The sequence below is a fragment of the Bos indicus x Bos taurus genome, chromosome 16 (genome assembly GCF_003369695.1).
Source record: "Bos indicus x Bos taurus breed Angus x Brahman F1 hybrid chromosome 16, Bos_hybrid_MaternalHap_v2.0, whole genome shotgun sequence".
Taxonomy (NCBI): Eukaryota; Metazoa; Chordata; class Mammalia; order Artiodactyla; family Bovidae; genus Bos; species Bos indicus x Bos taurus.
This window is the reverse complement of record NC_040091.1, coordinates 60,214,640-60,235,301: the sequence shown is the minus strand read 5'-3', so window position 1 is coordinate 60,235,301 and position 20,662 is coordinate 60,214,640. Positions and strand designations below refer to the sequence as shown.

General features: G+C 47.6%; 1 protein-coding gene across 5 annotated transcripts in view; it reads right to left on the bottom strand.

Moving 5' to 3' along the window:
• Positions 1 to 20,261, bottom strand: part of FAM163A (family with sequence similarity 163 member A) — a 97,432-nt gene extending 77,171 nt beyond the window's left edge. The window contains exon 1 of one of the 5 annotated variants that reach the window (XM_027565464.1): positions 19,934 to 20,261. The gene's annotated coding sequence lies outside the window, so the exon portion shown is untranslated. The other 4 variants (XM_027565463.1, XM_027565466.1, XM_027565462.1 and 1 more) reach the window with 4 other exon arrangements.
• Positions 20,262 to 20,662: the final 401 nt, after the last annotated feature.

The following is a 20,662-nucleotide window of genomic DNA, read 5'->3' as shown; positions in this document are numbered from 1 at the left end:
TGTCGTAGTAACGAGACTTTATGCTTTCCTGGTTTCTGTCATCTTCAGGACTGAAAGCACTTAATGAATTAGTCTCGCTTGCAGTCCTCCTGGAGAAAAATACTGCTGTGTCTACAAGGAGCAGTCAGGGTAACCAGCCGGAGGTCAGTCACCCTTGGGAACATGGCCAGCCATGTCCCCAGAGCAGCTTTGTTTGTTGTTTATTTCTTATTGTAAAAGTAATAACTGTGTATTAGAAATGTTTAAAATATAATACATAAGTCAAAAGACAAAAGTTAAAATCTCCTGTAACTGTTCGCTTGGAGATAAGACCTGTTGACTTTTTCCTGTACTCTCATAGTGACATATACCCACATGCTTACTAGAATTATACTGCGTACATGCCACTTTGGGCTCCAAAATCACTGCAGATGGTGACTGCAACCATGAAATTAAAAGATGCTTACTCCTTGGAAGGAAAGTTATGACCAACCTAGATAGCATATTCAAAAGCAGAGACATTACTTTGCCAACAAAGGTCCGTCTAGTCAAGGCTATGGTTTTTCCAGTGGTCATGTATGGATGTGAGAGTTGGACTGTGAAGAAAGCTGAGCGCCGAAGAATTAATGCTTTTGAACTGTGGTGTTGGAGAAGACTCTTGAGAGTCCCTTGGACTGCAAGGAGATCCAACCAGTCCATTCTGAAGGAGATCAGCCCTGGGATTTCTTTGGAAGGAATGATGCTAAAGCTGAAACTCCAGTACTTTGGCCACCTCATGCAAAGAGTTGACTCATTGGAAAAGACTCTGATGCTGGGAGGGATTGGGGGCAGGAGGAGAAGGGGACGACAGAGGATGAGATGGCTGGATGGCATCACTGACTTGATGGATATGAGTTTGGGTGAAGTCCGGGAGTTGGTGATGGACAGGGAGGCCTGGCATGCTGCGATTCATGGGGTCTCAAAGAGTAGGACACGACTGAGCGAATGAACTGAACTGAACTGACATGCCACTTTATAATTTAGCTACAGATCATATGTACCTTTTCATGTCAAATATGTTTCTACATCATTTTTTTAAAAAATTTGGCCATACCCCGAGGCATGTGGGACCTTAGTTCTCTGACCAGGTATTGAGCCAGGAGCCCTTGCATCGGAAGGTGGAGTCTTAACCACTGGACTACAAGGGAAGTCCCTACGTTATTTTAAGTGGCTGCTAGTTTACTGAGGAATCTTCTGATTAGTAAACATTTCTGTCATATTAGTTATTTTACCTGTGATGATAATCTTGTGCTCTCTTTTTAGGATTCTTTTAGTTGTGAATGAGGGCACATGGTTTGTGGAAGAGACTGGGTTTGGTAAAAGTCACTTGGAGTGGCAGAAGCTGAGTAGAGCGAGGACACCTGGGAGCCGCTGTGGGGAACTCTGTGGGACACAGAATATGAGAGAACTTTGAGAGGTCTTAAGCAGATCTAGACTTCAGAGAGTGCTCTGGTAGCAAGCGGGGGATGCACTGGAGGAGACTAGATCGGAAGCTGGAGAGCGCATGCCTCCCATCCGCTCCTGTTCTCACCTCAAGACCCAAAGGTTAATTCATGGTCAGGCTCTTGCCGACCCCTGCAGCCTCCTCTCTCTCCTGCTCCTGCCCTGGTTTTTATGCTTCTGCCCTCCCATGCATACTTTGCATCCTCTGGGTTTCCACTGGGTCGTGCTCGGCCTGGCATGCCTGTTCCCCACCCCACCACTTCACTTGGTTAACTTATTTTTTTGTGAGTCAGTTTAGCTGTCCCCTCCTCCAGTCCTCCCCTGACTCTTCTCCCCCTAGACTGGGTTACCTCCCACTCCACAAACTTCCATGCTTCAAGAGACATGGCACCTCCACACTCTGGGATCGTATTGTGTGTCCCTTTCCCTACTAGACTTTGGGCTGCCTGGACGAGTGTCTTACTCACTGGGTGTGCAGCGGGCACTCAGCTAATGCTACTGAATAAAGGCAAGGTGGTCCCTGCACCAGTACTGCCAACCCTTGGATATGACCAGAATATGTGAGGCACCAGGAACAGGCAAGGCACATGCGAAATCCATCCACACCTCTCCATCTCCATGGCCCTGATCCAGGCCACCCCCAGTCTCTTGCCTGGGACCACTGGCATCATTTCCCAACTGGCTGCCACTCAGCACACAGATAATCTTCAGACATTAACCTGTGCATATCTCTTGTCTACTTAAAACACTGCACAAATATTTGGGGGTACTCTTAGCACACCATGGTTTATAAGGCTCTCATAATCTAGCTCCTGACTACTTCTCCTCTCTCATCTTGCATCATTTTTCCCTTTGGTTCCTAGGCCCCAGTCAACAAGTCTTTTTTTTTTTTTTCTGTTCTTCAAACAGCAAAAACCTTTTGTTCAGCCCCTTATTCCTCATGTGACTGGCTCTTTCTCATCCCCCTTCAGTTCAGTTCAGTTCAGTTCAGTTCAGTAGCTCAGTTGTGTCCGACTCTTTGCGACCCCATAGTCTGCAGCACCCCAGGCCTCCCTGTCCATCACCAACTCCCAGAGTTTACTCAAACTCATGTCCATTGAGTCAGTGATACCATCCAACTATCTCATCCTCTGTCGTCTCCTTCTCCTCCCACTTTCAGTCTTTCCCAGCATCAGGGTTTTTTCAAATGAGTCAGTTCTTCACATCAGGTGGCCAAAGTATTGGAGTTTCAGCTTCAGCATCAGTCCTTCCAATGAATATTCAGGACTGATTTCCTTTAGGATGGACTGGTTGGATTTCCTTGCAGTCCAAGGGACTCTCAAGAGTCTTATCTAACACCACAGTTCAAAAGCATCAATCCTTTGACGCTCATCTTTCTTTGTGATCCAACTCTCACATCCATACATGACTACTGGAAAAACCATAGCTTTGACTAGACAGACTCTTGTTGGCAAAGTAATGTCTCTGATTTTTAATATGCTGTCTAGGTTGGTCAAAACTTTTATTCCAAGGAGCAAGCATCTTTTAATTTCAAGGCTGCAGTCACCATCTGCAGTGATTTTGGAGCCCCTCCTACAAAAAGTCTGTTACTGTTTCCAATGTTTCCCCATCTATTTGCCATGAAGTGATGGGACCAGATGCCATGATCTTAGTTTTCTGAATGTTGAGTTTTAAGCCAAATGAGGCTTCATTAATGAGGCCTTGATTCATATAATCAAACCTAAAGTCTCCTTTCATTCTCCATCGTGGTATCTGCTAATTTTTTTTCAGAGCATCTTTGTACTTTGTATTTTTCTTTTCGTGATCAATCATTTGATAATACCTTTCATCCTTTCAGTGGGGAAGGAGCGATGCTTTGGCCTCAAGGGGACATTTGGCAACGTCTGTTTGTATTTTGGGTTGTCACAATTAGGGGAGAGATTGCTATAAGCATCTAATGGGTAGAGGACAGGGATGCTGCTAAACACAACAGTGTGCAGGAAAGCTGCCCGCAGTAAAGAGTTATCAGGCCGTCAGCTGCGATGAGATGAGAAACACTGGTCTAGACTATAGGTTTCACAAAGGCAGGGACCTTGCCTGCCTTGTTCACCACGGTATCTCAGCACCTGGCCCAGTGTCTGATACACAGTAAGCCTCAATCCAGAAAAACAACGGGTAGGACCCATGATGACCAATCAGTACTGGTGTCCAGAGCAGCCCTGGGCTGGGAAGAGGAGTCCCTGCTGTGCCAACATTACCCCTTTGGTTGCTGGACTGTGGGGAAATCTGGGAGTCTTAAGAGAGGGGCTAGAGAAGGCAATGGCACCCCACTCCAGTACTCTTGCCTGGAGAATCCATGGACGGAGGAGCCTGGTAGGCTGCAGTCCATGGGGTCACGAAGAGTTGGACACGACTGAGTGACTTCACTTTCACTTTTCCCTTTCATGCATTGGAGAAGGAAATGGCAACCCACTCCAGTGTTCTTGCCTGGAGAATCCCAGGGACAGGGAAGCCTGGTGGGCTGCCGTATATGGGGTCGCACAGAGTCGGACACGACTGAAGCGACTTAGCACCAGAGCAGCCCCAGAGGTGGGGGACTCAAGGAATTCCAGAAAGGAATAGGAAAAGTATATAAAAAGGAAAGTATATCAAATAAAAGTATATAAAAACTATAATGACCTGCATGGCTCTATCAATAAATGCCTGCTAAAAATCAGGGTGACGGGTAGACAAAAGGCCAGGAACACCGGTGAAGTAGTTAGTGAGCTGAAGAAGGAAAGAGACCATAGCTTTGACTAGACAGACTTTTGTTGGCAAAGTAATGTCTCTGCTTTTTAATATGCTGTCTAGGTTGGTTACAACTTTTATTCCAAGGAGCAAGCATCTTTTAACTTCATGGCTATTTACCGCGTCTGCATAGTCATACAGTCCTGTAGCCTCACACTTACTCAAACTCACCTCGTGAGAGGAGGCACAGGGAGTGGCTAAAGCATGAGCAGACATGAAGATGGGGCTAAGGAGAGTGTTAGCCTTTTTTTTTTTTCTGTTGTTTTTCTCTTAAAGTGTTAAAAGAGTTCTATCTGTTTCAGAGAAACTGCAGTCTTTTGTCCTCAAATAGTTTAGTAAAATGTGCTGTATGTGTTCAGTTGCTCAGCTGTATCTGACTCTTTGTGAACCCACGGACCATAGCCCGTTAGGCTCCTCTGTCCATGGAATTCTCCAGGCAAGAAACTAGAATGGGTTGCCATGCCCTCCTCCAGAGAATCTTCCTGACCCAGGGATCAAACCCGTGTCTCTTACGCCTCCTACATTGGCAGGTGGGTTCTTTACCACTGTTGCCACCTGGGAAGCACTTTTAGTAAAATACCTTTATTTATTTATTTGGCTGCGATGGGTGTTTGTTGCTGCACGTGAGCTTGCTCTAGTTGCGGCAAGCGGGGGTTCTCATTGCAGAGGCTTTTCTTGTTGCTGAGCCTGGGCTCTAGAGTGCAGGCTTTAGTAGTTGTGGCTCAGGGGCTTAGGTACTCGGTGGCATGTGGGACCTTCCCAGACCAGGAATCAAGTCCATGTCCCCTGCACCGGCAGGTGGATTTTTAACCTCTGGACCACCAGGCAAGTCTATAAAATATCTTCTTTTAGATTCAAAAAGATCCAGAAGATACAGTTACTATTTGTCTGTCAGGAGGGAAATATTTGGGAAGATGACCTGGATTAAGGAAAGCTCTGACATCCAGATAAGCATTCTTTCTCAAGGCGAAGCAGCATGTGCTCTGATCCAGGCTTTGTTAACAGAGACAGAAAGAAAGAAAATACTACAAGAAGCATTCTCAACCAACCTACCTTTTCCCATATGACCTTTCAATTAACAAGGCATTAAGAGTCCAATAACAACACCAACATCTGTGGACCCATATCACTTGGTGCTCAGAGACTCTCTTGCAGCATGACAGTATGACCTTAAAGCTATATACCTGGGCCGAATGCTCCTTGAGTTTCAGACTCGCACCGCCAAGTGGCTCCTAGACTCTGTATGCTTAGCTATTCCACAGGAATCTCTGATTCGAATGTTCCCAAACAGGCCTTATGGTTTTACTTGCTCTTCTCTGCAAAGTGTTTTCCTCTTGCATTTCTCCTTCTAATTAATGGTACCACCATCTAACTGGACCTCCCTGGTGGCTCAGACAGTAAAGAATCTGCCTGCAATGCAGGAGACCCGGGTTCAACCCCTGGGTGGGGAAGATCCCCTGGAGGAGGTCAGGGCAACCCACTCCAGTATTCTTGCCTGGAGAATCCCATGGACAGAGGAGCCTGGCGGGCTATGACTAAGGGGACACAGCTGAGCAATTAAGCACACATGCACCATCTACCCAGTCCCCATGCCTAGTAACTTGTAAGTGATCCCAATCTCTCCCTCACATCTGATCACCAAATCTTATCCATTTTTGCCTTAACTATTTCTAAAGTATGTGCCTTCTTCATCTTTTTATTACCATTGTCTTCATTTGGCTCCTCCTGTTTTTTTTTAATTTTTTTTATTGAAGGATAATTGCTTTACAGAATTTTGTTGTTTTCTGTCAAACCTCAACATGAATCAGTCATAGGTTGACATATATCCACTCCCTTTTGAACCTCCCTTCCTTCTCCGTATTTGGCTCCTTGTGTTTTTAGGCTGTCCTGCGTGGCTTGTGGGATCTCCGTTCCCTAAACAAGGATTGAACCTGGGCCACAGTAGTGAAAGCATGGAATCCGAACCACGAGGCTACCAGGGAACTCACAAAACATCTATTCTTGATGCCTGCTCAGAACTTGCCATTTCATCAACGTAGACAAATGAGACCCACATCTGTCTACATCTAAAGAAGCCTACAAACTCTCCATTTCCAAATCAGAGGTCTTCATCGATTTCCTCTATTGAATTTCCTATCTTTGTGAATGGTACCACCACTTCTCAAGCCTCCTCCCTCATCCAAAAATTGGAAGATTTTTTCCAGATTCCTTGTTTTTGTTTGAAGCGAAGTCGCTCAGTCGTGGCCGACTCTTTGCTTCCCCATGGACTGTAGCCCCCCAGGCTCCTCTGTCCATGGGATTTTCCAGGCAAGAATACTGGAGTGGGTTGCCATTTCCTTCTCCAGGGGATCTTCCCGACTAAGGGACTGAACCCAGGTCTCCGGCCTTGCAGGCAGATGCTTTACCATCTGAGCCACCAACTCTTGACTAGATAGCTCAATGCCCGTACCTCCTTTCCTGACTGTCTGGACACAGCCTCTTACTATTGCTCTTAATACTCCAGGTATACCAGTCTGACTTTTCTAATTAGAGTGATTCTTGAGGGCATGGACCATGTCTGGTAGTTTTCTGAATCCTCCAATGTGCCCAGCACAGCCGAGGTACAGAGTGGATGCCCAACAAAGCAGTAAGTTGGCAATGAAACCCATCTGCCAAGAGAAGGCAGGTGTTGAACAGCCAGAACCTTGAGATGAGGGAGGCAGTTTGCCCAACTCCTTTGCTCCAGTGGGAGGACAAGACCTCAGCAAAGAGACTGGAAATGTTCTTTGAGGGATTGGGAAAGGGACTCCACCAAGGACAATATCTTGGCTTGTGGAGTCATCATGCCCACTCAGCTGACTTCTGAGATCTTGAACCTGTGGGTGCCCATCTGTAGTGTTGCATGGTGTCCTCCAGCAGTGGCCTGGAACCTTGGAAATATATCCTGTTTTATGATGGCTGCCTCATCTTGGACACAAGCAACAGTTAAAATCTTCCATGAGTCTATTCTGCTCTCCAGGAGTCTAGAGTGTTTGATTTCCATTATCTTGCAAAAAAACAATTATTCCTTTGAGATCTCTATGCTATTTGATTATTCTTCACTCTATTCCCTGCCCCATCACTGAGGCTCCCTCACTCACTGAGGACTTTAGCAATTGTCTCCTCATCATCTAAGCTTCCACCATCATCCCAGAAAGTTTCAACATATACGAAGATGACCTCTCTAACAGCCTAGCCTCAAATTTCCGTGACTTCCTTAATGCCAATGGCTTTTAATTTCTTTTTATTCATGCACCAAGGTGACTGTACCTCAGACCCGTGTCATTGAAACTTGTTCTCTGGTCAGCCCTCACCTCGACTACCACTACTGTCTCCTGACCAGTCACTCTGCCTCTATCAAAAATCAACAGTGGCTGCACATCTCCTACTGGGGCAAGTCAAGGTCCTTAGCCCAGGAGGCAGCATGCCAGGCTCCATCCAGTCTCTCAACTCATCTTCATAATCTAACATTTCCTTTTCTGACATTACTGGATTATATGCGGCTTCCAGTTCCTCCTGCCATCTCTTGAGACTCCTGGGCCTCCCTCGGCCTGCAAGGCCTCCTTCCTTGTCTACAAAGATGTTCTCTTCTTGTCTGCAAAGACTTTCATCTTCTCGTTCTAGCTCAAACACTACCTGTTCTGGAAAGGCTTCCCTTCCTTGTCTGGGCACAGCTATGGGCTCTTTCTCCTGTGTTCCCAGCATGTGACACAGTCATTATAACATTTATCTGATCAGATTAATAGGAGGAGAGCAGGAACCATTCCTATTCATCTCTATCTCAGTCTGGATGCAGGCCTGATGCAAAGCTGGCTTCAATAGACATTCTGAAAGGAATGAAGGAATGAGTTCTCCAGATGCTCTGTCCTCTGGATATGAATGAGGTTGGAGGAGACTGGGCTCTTGAATTAATTGAACTTCTCTTTTCACCCTGGCCCTGTGCCCTACCCATATGATTAAATCCCCTAATAGAATCTGCCCTGGCTAAGCACCATGTACAAATCCCTCAGCGTTAAGCAAAGTAGAAAAGCTTCCAAGTGCTTGGAGAAGAAAGAGTTGGGTGCCTCAGAGATGGGATGTGAGACAAGCAGGAGACGGACAGGTGGCCATCTACCTCTGAGCTACTAACTACCTGGGAGTATTGATGACTATTTCAAACTAAAACCAATTACCATGCTAGCCACTGTTCAGCACTGTGCTAGCCACTGACAGTGAGGATAAAAGTTAAAAGAGTAGCTTGCATTTACTGACCACTTTCTATGTGCCAGGCACAACTCTATGGAGGAGGCATCATGGTTATTACCCTCATCCTACAGGTAAGAAAACAGGCTCAAGGTCACACAGCTAATAAGTGCTTCGATACGATCCTCTTTCTCTACTGTCATCACCCTTTCTCTCTTCACTGTCCTCATCACGCCCATTCTAATAGAATGCCCTTCTCCCGTCTCCCCTCTATCCACTCTTTCTTCTCATTATCAATGGCAACATCCTCATCTTGCCACCAGCACTCACAAGCATTCTAACATCCACTCTTATCCTACCCTCCCCCTCTTCAGTTACCTCCAAGAGTGGCCCCTCTCCATCCCAAGGCCAGTCCCTCCACCTGCACATTCAGCGCTGTCCTCTCATCTTCTAGGAACCTCACATTGTGAATTATCCTTCCTGTAATGTCTAACTTCTCCATTCAACTGGCCCCTTTCTAACTTTTTTTTTAATTTTATTTTTAAACTTTACAATATTGTATTGGTTCTGCCATATATCGAAATGAATCCGCCACAGGCATACATGCGTTCCCCATCCTGAACCCTCCTCCCTCCTCCCTCCCCATACCATCCCTCTGGGTCATCCCAGTGCACCAGCCCCAAGCATCCAGTATCGTGCATCAAACCTGGACTGGCGACTTGTTTCATATATGATATTATACATATTTCAATGCCATTCTCCCAAATCATCTCACCCTCTCCCTCTCCCACAGAGTCCAAAAGACTGTTCTATACATCAGTGTCTCTTTTGCTGTCTCGTATACAGGGTTATCGTTACCATCTTTCTAAATTCCATATATATGCGTTAGTATACTGTATTGGTGTTTTTCTTTCTGGCTTACTTCACTCTGTATAATAGGCTCCAGTTTCATCCACCTCATTAGAACTGATTCAAATGTATTCTTTTTAATGGCTGAGTAATAATCCATTGTGTATATGTACCACAGCTTTCTTATCCATTCATCTGCTGATGGACATCTAGGTTGCTTCCATGTCCTGGCTATTATAAACAGTGCTGTGATGAACATTGGGGTACACGTGTCTCTTTCCCTTCTGGTTTCCTCAGTGTGTATGCCCAGCAGTGGGATTGCTGGATCATAAGGCAGTTCTATTTCCAGTTTTTTAAGGAATCTCCACACTGTTCTCCATAGTGGCTGTACTAGTTTGCATTCCCACCAACAGTGTAGGAAGGTTCCCTTTTCTCCACATCCTCTCCAGCATCTATTACTTGTAGACTTTTGGATCGCAGCCATTCTGACTGGCGTGAAATGGTACCTCATAGTGGTTTTGATTTGCATTTCTCTGATAATGAGTGATGTTGAGCATCTTTTCATGTGTTTGTTAGTCATCTGTATGTCTTCTTTGGAGAAATGTCTATTTAGTTCTTTGGCCCATTTTTTTATTGGGTCATTTATTTTTCTGGAATTGAGCTGTAGGAGTTGCTTGTATATTTTTGAGATTAGTTGTTTGTCAGTTGCTTCATTTGCTATTATTTTCTCCCATTCTGAAGGTTGTCTTTTCACCTTGCTTATAGTTTCCTTTGTTGTGCAGAAGCTTTTAAGTTTAATTAGGTCCCATTTGTTTATTTTTGCTTTTATTTCCAATATTCTGGGAGGTGGGTCATAGAGGATCCTGCTGTGATGTATGTCGGAGAGTGTTTTGCCTATGTTCTCCTCTAGGAGTTTTATAGTTTCTGGTCTTACGTTTAGATCTTTAATCCATTTTGAGTTTATTTTTGTGTATGGTGTTAGAAAGTGGTCTAGTTTCATTCTTTTACAAGTGGTTGACCAGATTTCCCAGCACCACTTGTTAAAGAGATTTGTCTTTAAAATGGATTGTCTTTAATCCATTGTATATTCTTGCCTCCTTTGTCAAAGATAAGGTATCCATATGTGTGTGGATTTACCTCTGGGCTTTCTATTTTGTTCCATTGATCTATATTTCTGTCTTTGTGCAACTGGCCCCTTTCCATTGGCATTTAAACGTGCTCAACTGCCTCCTCCTAAAACAATGAAACGACCCTCTCTCTCCATCACAGCCAAACACCTGGAAATACATTTATATAAGCTGTGTCCATTTCCTCACTTTCCACTTTTTCCTCCATCAACTACAATCTGACTTTTGTTTATCACATCACTGAAGTTCTTGCTTAAAATCACTTATGATCTCCATGTTTCTAAAGCCAATGGACCTTTATTGGTGCTCATGTTAACTCACTTCCCAGCAGCACCTCTGCTTTCTCTTTTCTTCAGGAAACACTCTGCTTTTGGCTTTCATGAAGTTTTCACCTCCTGGTTTTTGTCCTATCTCTCTGGATCATCCTTCTCTGTTTACTTTTCAGAATCATCCTACTCTACTTGAAGTTAGTCCCAGGCCTTCTCTTCTGGGCCCATCTTCAGTCCCTAGGCAGCCTCATCCATGCCATGGTTTCTATGACCCCCAGATGTTGATGACTTACAAGAGGCATATTTCCTGCCCAGACTTCTCAAACCTCCTGCTTCAGATGATTCAAAGGCTTCTCAAGTACAGCACGGTTGAGGTTGAACTCATGATGTTTGCCCTGAAGTCTTGTCCTCCCCCACTATATCCTGTCTCAGGAAATGGTACCACTGTCCACCACACAAAACTGGGAGCCTAGGACTTATCCACAATACTTTCCTCTCAACGCTCACATCCAAACCACCACTTCCCGTTCCTTTTACCCTCTAGACCTCTCAAATCTGCCTGCTTCTCTCCACGTCTACTACATACAGCCCAGTCTAAACAACTGTCATCTTTCACCTGGACTACTTCACGAGTCTCCTGATTGATCTCACTGGATATACTCTTGACCACTTCGAACAGACGATCCACATCATGCAACCAGAGAGATCTCTTTGAAATAGAAAATCTGACTATGTCGCCCTCCTGCTTCAGTGACTACCCACTCCTTTAGAAACATCAAATCCTTACCTGTGGCCAATCAGATTCTGCATGTTCTAACCCCTTTCTGCCTCTCCTGATCACCTCATGTGCTTGTCCCTCTCTCTCTCTGCACCCCAACCCACTGGCCTTTGGCATCTTAACATACCATGTTCCCTGTAGCCACAGCCTTTCTCCATTTCTAGAATACTCTCTCCCAGTTCCCAAAGTCCCCTCACATCCTTAACTCCTGCTTACTCTTCAGGTTTCAGCTCAATCAGCATTCCCTCAGGATGACTTTCCAGGTCCTCCTTGAGTGGCCTCAGACCATCCATGAAACCCTCTTATAATGTACCACGTGCCTCTAGTGACGGTGGTTTAGTTGCTAAGTTGTGTCTGACTCTTGCAACCCATGGACTATAGCCTGTCAGGCTCCTCTGCCAATGAGATTTCCCAGGCAAGAATGCTAGAGTGGGTTGCTATTTCCTCCTCCAGGGGATCTTTCTGAACCAGGGATTGAACTCAGATCCCTGGCATTGCAGGTGGATTCTTTATGACTGAGCCACCAGGGAGCTTACCATGTACCTCTGCTTTACAGCTTTTATCACTGTGTCACTTTATACCGCCCTTGTGAAAATCTGTTTCCTCCCAACGACTTCAAGCTCCATGGGGACTGGGGCTTTGACTGTTTTGGTTTTTCTCCCCACTCAACATGGCATCTGGTCCCATCACTTCATGGCAAATAGATGGGGAAACAGTGACAGACCTTTTTGGGAGGGGGGGCTCCAAAATCACTGCAGATGGTAACTGCAGCCATGAAATTAAAAGACACTTGGTCCTTGGAAGAAAAGTTATGACCAACCTAGACAGCATATTAAAAAGCAGAGACATTACTTTGTCAACAAAGGTCCATCTAGTCAAAGCTATGGTTTTTCCAGTAGTCATGTATGGATGTGAGAGTTGGACTCTAAAGGAAGCTGAGCACTGAAGAATTGATGCTTTTGAACTGTGGTGTTGGAGAAGAGTCTTGAGAGTCCCTTGGACTGCAAGGAAATCCAACCAGTCAATCCTAAGGAAATCAGTCCTGAATATTCATTGGAAGGACTGATGTTGAAGCTGAAACTCCAATACTTTGGCCACATAATGTGAAGAACTGACTCATTAGAAAAGACCCTGATGCTGGGGAAGATTGAAGGCGGGAGGAGAAGGGGACGACAGAGGGTGAGATGGTTGGATGGCATCACCAACTCAATGGACATGAGTTTGAGCAAACTCTGAGAGTTGGTGATGGACAGGGAAGCCTGGTGTGCTGCAGTCCATGGGCTCGCAGAGTCGGACACGACTGAGCGACTGAACTGAACATGGTATCCCCTGTGACATTCAATAAATACTTGTTCACATCTCGAAAACGCGATCCTCACTTTTCAACTCAACTCTAACTAGCTTCTGGCCACGTCACTCCTCCGAAATTGCCCTTGTTAAAGTCATCCACAACCTTCGAACTGCCAAAACCACGCTCCTGTGGAGGCCTGATGTTCTACCAGCTGGACTGAGGGTTTCCTGCACTAAAATAGAAACCTGGCAGTCATTCCTCAATTCTCAGGGAGAAAAAATGAGCTGACAGAATATTCTCAATTTAAAGTTTTTGTTTCAGAAAGTTTTCTTAAAATGTGACACCTACAATTCTGTGCCTGTGATAGAGTCTGGCATAGGATGCTCTCGGATTTAGTTCAAAATTATGCATTCAGCCATTTTACTATATAAATATTTCATGGGGTTCTTTAAAGAGCACCATGATTCCCATGGGTTTTACTACCTGAACGAGTATTTGAGACCCACTGAAAGTTTTTAGTTTTCTGATTTGTTCTCTTGGAGGTATCTCATACAATTTATCAGGTTGTTATTCATTTTAGCAACTAGCCTCTCCCATTGCCCTTTGTCCCTATTTTTATATTTATCACCTCTTCCTATGATCTCCTCCATGTACTTCAAGTCCCTGGAGGGTACAGGGACCATGGCTTTTCCTTTTCTTTCCCCCTTTCTCTTTCTCTCTCGCTCCCTCCTTCCCTTTCCTTCCCTCTCTCTCTCTTTCTCTCTCCCCCATTCCTACCTCTCCCCAGTGATCCCAGCATGTGGCCCAGGCACATGGATCATGTTTGTTGAATGAAGGAATAAATGGATGACTGAATAAATGAATAAACAAAATAGTGAGACAGAACCTACATCCTTGGTCCCAGTACTCTTCCTTCTATGCGCCACTGCCTCCCAATTGAACAACTCAGTGACTCAGCGGTGCGGTACAGCAGAAACGTAAATTTCACATATGGAAAATACCAGCCACTGTACTTTCTTTAAACTACAATGAATCTGATACAAACCTATTATAGCTTTACAAGTCTTGTCCTTGTGAGCTTCACTTCTAATATCTAATCCATCATCAAGCCCTGTTGATTTTACCACCAAAAAAGAACAACAACAACAAAAAATCATAGTGGGCACCTATTTAATGGGGATATAGAGTTTTATTCTCTAAGTATCTGAAAATGCTGTGCCTGAGGCAGAAGCTGGGTAAATCATGATGTTTTACTGATATGAGTGTATCTCTGAACATTCCACATTCTATCATAATCCTGTGCCTTTGCCCAAGCTGTTCTCTTAGCCACTTCTGCCCTTTCTCCTGAGCTTATCTGTCAAAATCATACTTCACCTTCAAGGCTCGGTTCAAAACTCACCTCCTCCAAAAAGACCTTCATAATCTATCAGAATTACCGTGGCAGCCTGACTCACCCTAGCCCCTGCATGTGACAGCATGTCGCCTGTTCCTCTGCTTGGCGTTGACTTCTTTGGTCTGCAAAGTCCTACTGCTGACATGAATGTTTCTCTCCCAGATTGCCTTGCAGGCAACTCAGATCTGGGGACAAGACTGTGCTCACCTTTCTGCCTCCTCAGAAAACAATAGGCATTTTCTGAATTGAAGTGTGTTAGGCTGATCATCCACTACTCGTACGTATGTAAATAGCATCTTTGTGCTTGTCATAAGGTGACTTTTTGAAAATATCCATAGATGGGGTATCTGGCTTTCCCGCCTTCTGGCTGGCTCCCGACCGCCTTAGCTGAGACTCCCATCCAGCTTCTTGCTCTCACTCCTGCTGGCAACTGCAGCATAGAGAAGGAGCCTGTGTGCTCCAGAATTTATTTGGAGAAAAATTCAAGCTGCTTCTTTTTGAAGTGGAATGGGAGTCAGAGGTGAGCCCTAGCCAGTAAGCTGCGTGGGAGAAGAAAGGTTTGCCATGAGCAAGCCTCTCAGCTCTCAGGCTGTTGTGTTTTTTTTTTTTTTTTCCCCAAACAGCAGACAGACTCCCAGCACAGATCTAGGGCTCAGGGGCCACTCTGCTCATCTCCCTCCTTGACTGCAGACCTCGGGCCTCCCAAGCACATCCTCACAGCCCTCCACACCACTGGTATCTGGACTAAAGCAGAGACAATCCCTCCTCCTCCCTCCATCCCCGGGGAACATCGCACTCGCAGTCCACTCAGCCCAGCCCTAATGCACACACAGAGACAGAAACAAGAAAGATGAAAATCCAAACCAAGAGCACTGACTGCTTTGTCCCTGAACCCTGCTTTATACAAACCTATCCAGCCTGCACAGATTCCAGCTCATCCATCAAAGCGTGGAATGCTCAGCCACATGCTGTTATAACCCAAACTGAGTCTGCAAGCGCTTCTGTGATGCCGCTATGCCTGTGTTGCAGGTTACCGGGCAGAGATCGGAAAAGCCATTGAAAGGAGAGCATAAAGTTGTCGTCGCTTGATGGCAAAAGGTTTTCACATGTACCTGATCAAGAGGTTAAATGAGATAATGTAGGCAGAACGCTCAGCAGAGTAACTGAACAGAGAGAGCTCCCAATGAAAGCTTCCCACCTAACAGTGCAGGAGGGCCTCTTCTCATGTGATTAGAAGCAAGCCTTTCTTCCACTGGTTCTGCTATTCTACAGTCTGTCCTACCTGAAGGAGGGAAGTCAGTGCCTAATACCTGCCCCCAACCACCTTCATGCATCTAATGGCTTCTAGGCTGCATGGGGGGAAAAACTGAGCTGTGCATCTGTGCAGATGGGGAGCACCCAAAGGGGCTTCTGGGGACACATTGATTGATGCACGGACAGCTGCATCAATATCTTTCCTTCCTCTTCTGGGTCTATAATACATTCCTAGATCCCAGAACAATTTTCAAAACTTTTCTTTCAAGCATATCTCCCTTCCTCTCCTTTCTGAGGCTCAAATGCAACACCAGAAACAGACCTCTTCTGCCCTTTCTGAAGTCCAACCACAGTGTTCCTCCCCTCCCTTGTTTAATGCTATCCAGGTGCTGATGCTTTATCCTGTATAGAGGAACAATCGGGCAGTACCATCCTGAGAGCTCTCCCAGGTGGCTCAGTGGTAAATAATCCACCTGCCGATGCAGGAGATGTGGGTTCAATCCCTGGATCAGGAAGATCCCCTAGAGGAGGAAATGGCAACTCACTCCAGTATTTTTCCCTGGGAAAACCCATGGACAGAGGAGGCTGGTGGGCTACAGTCTATGGAGTCCCAAAGGGTCGGACACGACTTAGAGACTAAACAACAACAAATATGGCAGTAAAAAGGATAGTTGGTATTTCTTCGTGTTGTTTTCAAGGCTGGAGATATCCTATCTCCCCTACCCAGTTCAGAGAGGCTAAAACACCTCTCATCCCAACTTTCCAAGCAAAACCTGCCTGAAGTCAAAAGAATTTTAGATGGCCCAGAGCCTATGGGCCCTGTGCGGTCTCTCAGCACTTTTGCTTTTATCCAAAAGGGAACCAAGCAACTCTAGGGGGAATATTGCCCCACCCCGTTCAGCTGGAGAAGAGCTTGAGGGACTATGTCAGACACAGGGCAAGGAAAGAGGTTTTTATTAAGAATAGTTGATGCATTCACATGATTCAAAAGTAAAAATGTATAAGAGAGTTTACAGGGCCACTCTCCCTGGAGGCAACAGATATTATTAGCTTTTGTATATATGGTTATGCAAATACAAGCAAATATCTTGAACTGCTTCTTCTTTCTTCTCTTTTATAGTGTGAACAGTAGCTTATTATACACACCCTATGCATGTTTTCCACTTAGCCCCTATCTTGAAAACTGTCCTATATCAATTATATATTAATAGTAAGCTTCCTAAATTTTTTTTTTTTTAATGGAGGAACAGAACAGTATTCCACTATCTGGAAGTACTACAAGTCCCCCTTTAATGAGCATGTAGGTTGTTCTTTCATTGTTCAAACAATACTATAAAGGATACATGTCTATGTGGCCACATGCGAGAACAAGGGCAAATTAGATTCTTAAAGTTGGAATCACTGAGTCAGATGGCATGGGCATTACTAATATTGATAAATGCGTCTAAAATGCTCTCCAAAGGAGTACTACCAGTTTACTCTTTGACCAGCGATGTATGAAACTGCCTGTTTTCTCAGAACCTCATCAGCAGTTTGTCCATCTTTTTGATGTTTGCTAACTGAATGGTAAATAAATGTCATCGCCGTTTATACTTTACATATTAAAGAAATTAGTCTGTTTTGTATGAGTTAAATGCCTGAGTTCTAGAGGGAGAAAAGAGCATCCCGTTTTACCAGGACAGCACGTCCTCTGAAGTCTAATGGGGTCACAAACATCCCTTGGACCTACAAATAACAGTCTTTATTCACAATGTTCTGTATTTTTAGCTCCCACATGTGTGTCTGTTCTTAGGGGGAGGAGAGTTGCCCTGTGGAAGGAGCAGAGACAGAATCAGACAGACCTGGGTTCCAGGCACAGCTTTGCCACTGACGAGCTTTACGATCTTAGCAAATTGCTTAACCTTTCCTAAATATGAAATTTCATATTTCCATGAAATATGGGGATCATAATACTGATCTTTTGCAAAGCCTTATCTCTGGTACACAGAAGGTAGTTAGCAAACAGCAGCAGCTTTCATTAGTGTTAATAACCATCAGGCCAGATTCTAAACCTCAGGGCACTTTTCACAATTGACAGGTCCTGAACTGCCCACCCCGGGAAAAGGCTCTTTTGTTAAATGGCCACCCAGAGGATTCCCAACTCCTTCCTGTAAGTCACCCCAGGCTCCTTCCAAAGTTATCAGGAGAGCTCACTAAAATCCCCTTCAGAGCCTCTGGGTGAGGGGTGGGCTGTTTCTGTGCCAGGCTCCTCTGCTGCCAGATGACGTTTGTATTCAGGCTGAGGGCTCTCTGGTCTAGGCAGAGCTCATTTCCAATTACAGATGGGCAAGTCAGAGACAAAACAGAGATTCTTGAGCAAAACATGAAGGACTTGCTCTCATCAGCAGCACAGGCCCATCTTAGCTTTCCCAAACACTATTTTTGATGAGGTCAACTACATGCAGATTTCTAGCTTTGGCAGGAATCTCAGTGATGTTTACAGCTGGGCTTCTATCTATGCATATAATACCCCTTCCTCCCAAGGAACTTGAGACTTTTCCCATTCAAGGTCCTGTCTCATTTCATTACCCCCAACCCCTAGCATGGCAGGAATTATGACAGTGAGGGAACTGTGAGGAGGACCTTGCTGCTGATGTCTAATGCCCCGGCTGAACCTCAGGAAACCACATGAGTGCCGACCTGAACCTACATGTCTGTATTCTGTTGGCTTAGATCTCCTGCGTGGGAGCTGGACCCTCCTGGGAGACGTCTGAGAAATTACAACTGCTTTCAGAAAATGTTCCTTTGCTCTTTCCTCCCCCTAGGTCCAACTCTGTCAGTCTGAAGGAAAGGGGCAAGATTCAAATGTGATTTCAAGTACATTCATTAGAACAGAAATAAAGCGGCCTTTCGCACCCCCCACCCCCGCCCAAGACTCCAGATCCCAGGGGATCGCAACAAAGTGAACTTGCTGCATCTGGAGTCCAACATCGTTTGTCTCTCACACGGTATAAAACGTGCCGACCCACGGGAGGGGGGGGGGCGGGGAGACCTGGCAGAGCACAGAGATCAGACTGTGTAGACCGCGACCCGTGTCAGTTACACTGCAGCCTCCTTAGGATCGCAGCAGAGTCCTGCTAGTGGAAACCACCTTCCCCGCAACCCAGGTCCTCCCGGTCCGCAGCAGGGCGGATTGGAAAGGACGAAAGAAAGTGCCTCAGCTGATGCGGGGGCCCCCAGCCTGCGCGCTGGACACCGGCCCCCCAATCCGCATCTCCGCCACATTAAAGTAGTTGGAGCAAACTTGCAGGGCCCCAGAGAAAAGCAATGCCCAGATGAGGCAGAAAAGCATGGATGGTGTAAATAGCCCAAAGACACCGACAGAGAAGACAGCTCTCCACCCCTGCCCTCCTTCGCCTCCTTGGGAGGCGCAGAGTAGCCAGGAAGCCCTCCACCCCCGCGGTGAGGGTCTCGCACGCGCCGCGCTGGGCGCTCTACTCGCCCATACGAGCCGGATTTCCGAGTTAGTGGAGCGCGAGCAGCAGAATGGGGGGAATCACCCCGACACTGCTTTCCGCTCACCTCCGGATCTCTCTATCAGAGCCAAACCCTCCTCCCGGCCGCTGAGCCGAGTTCCAATGTGGCTGGCGCCTCCAGTCAGACCTGCCGCGCCCTCCTGCCCGCGCGCTGCCCGAGGGATGCGGGGCTGGACGCCCGCCCTGGGCCCCAGGACGAGGCGGACAGAGGGCCCGGGTGACAGTCCGATTTCTCTGTCCCCGAGGCAGGCAGTCAGCCCCCGGCAATCCTGGACCGGCGAGGCCGAACAGGCTTCGCGAACGCACCTCCGCCCGACTTATTTTGAAAAACTTCAGGAAAACCATCAGCACATCGAGCCCAAATTGCAAGGCTGGCCCGGGGGCGCCCGCGCGCTCGGACCCACCCGGCCGCGCGGACGGACAGTTCCCATCCACCCCGGGTCCTCAGTCCCCGCCCCGAGCCCCGCTCACTCACGCGCGCCGGGCCAGACCTCGCGGCCAGCCGTGTCGCGGGCCGGGGCAGCCGCATGGTCCCTGGGAGCTCGCGTGCGCCAAGGCGCAGGAGCCGCGTCCGTGTGGGGGTCCCGCCGGGCGGAAAGCGCCGCGGAGCAGGTCGGCGAGGCCAAGCCGAGGCGGGCGGCGGACGTGCGGCCGCGGGCAGGGACCCGGCAAGGCCCGCCCCGGGGCGGGGACCTCAGGACCCGGGGGCCTGGCCACGAAGCCGGAGACATTCCCCCCACTCCCCACCCCCACCTCCTCGGAGGGAGCTGCTCTGGGGCCGAGAGGGAGAGGCGAGCGGGTGCCCAGAGCCAGCAGGGCATGGCCACGGCCAAGGCCAAGATAGGGATCGGCAGAGGGCGGCGATCCAGGGGCGCGCTTACCCGGCTTCGGAGGCGCCTTCGAAAGCACGCGCTGGCCGGGAGCATCCCAGCGCAAATCCGGGAGCCCCGCGTGGTCCTCCGCCCGCCGCGCGCCCTCCCTTCTGCCTCCTTCGGGGAACCTCGGCTTGGATTAACGCCTTACTCTTTACCTCTGCTGAGCGGCTCCCCTCCGGCGGCGGCTCCGAGGTTGGGCTCCCACGGGGTCTGCGCGCGTCCTTCCGGGCGCCCCGGGCTGGAGAGGCCCACGTGAGGCTCCTCCGCCCTCCCCGGCACTCGGAGGACTGGCGCTGCCCGGAGCCGAGAACCTCATCGCCCCTCCAGGTGCTGGCACTGGGGGCAGGTGCCGAGCGCCCTGATTGGCGCTGGCCCGCATCCTGGGAGAATCCCCAGCTAGAGAGGCTGCCTGCTCCAGGGCGAAGGGAAGAGATGGAACAGCGCAGGTGGTTGCCTTCCAAAGAGGCTTCCCCGCCTTTTTGCCTAAAAAAAAAGGAAACTCGGTGTCGGGCGCCTTAGGAAGGCTGGCTCAGGGGACTTGGTATGAAACGTACAGATTGGGTCCGGCGCGGAAAACCCTGGGAGAATGACAGTCGTAAGGGCCGGGGTGTGTCGCTGTCCACTGGGCTTGGCCTCGAGAGCCGCCTGAACGGCTCATTTTTCTAACTCCTAACTCCGGTCCGCACTGGTCCCTGAAGCCCCAGTGACACCTGATGTCCCCGCCATTGAGGGGTACCCGGTCCTCGGGCTGGGCAGGGAGGGAGTCAGTGTGTGATCAGAGTTGGGCTGGCAAGATTTGGCAGGAAAAGACAGGGAAGAAGAAGCAGAGCTCTTCCCCACAACACAAGGAGAAAACGTTAAGGGTGCTCGAGACTCTCGTTAAA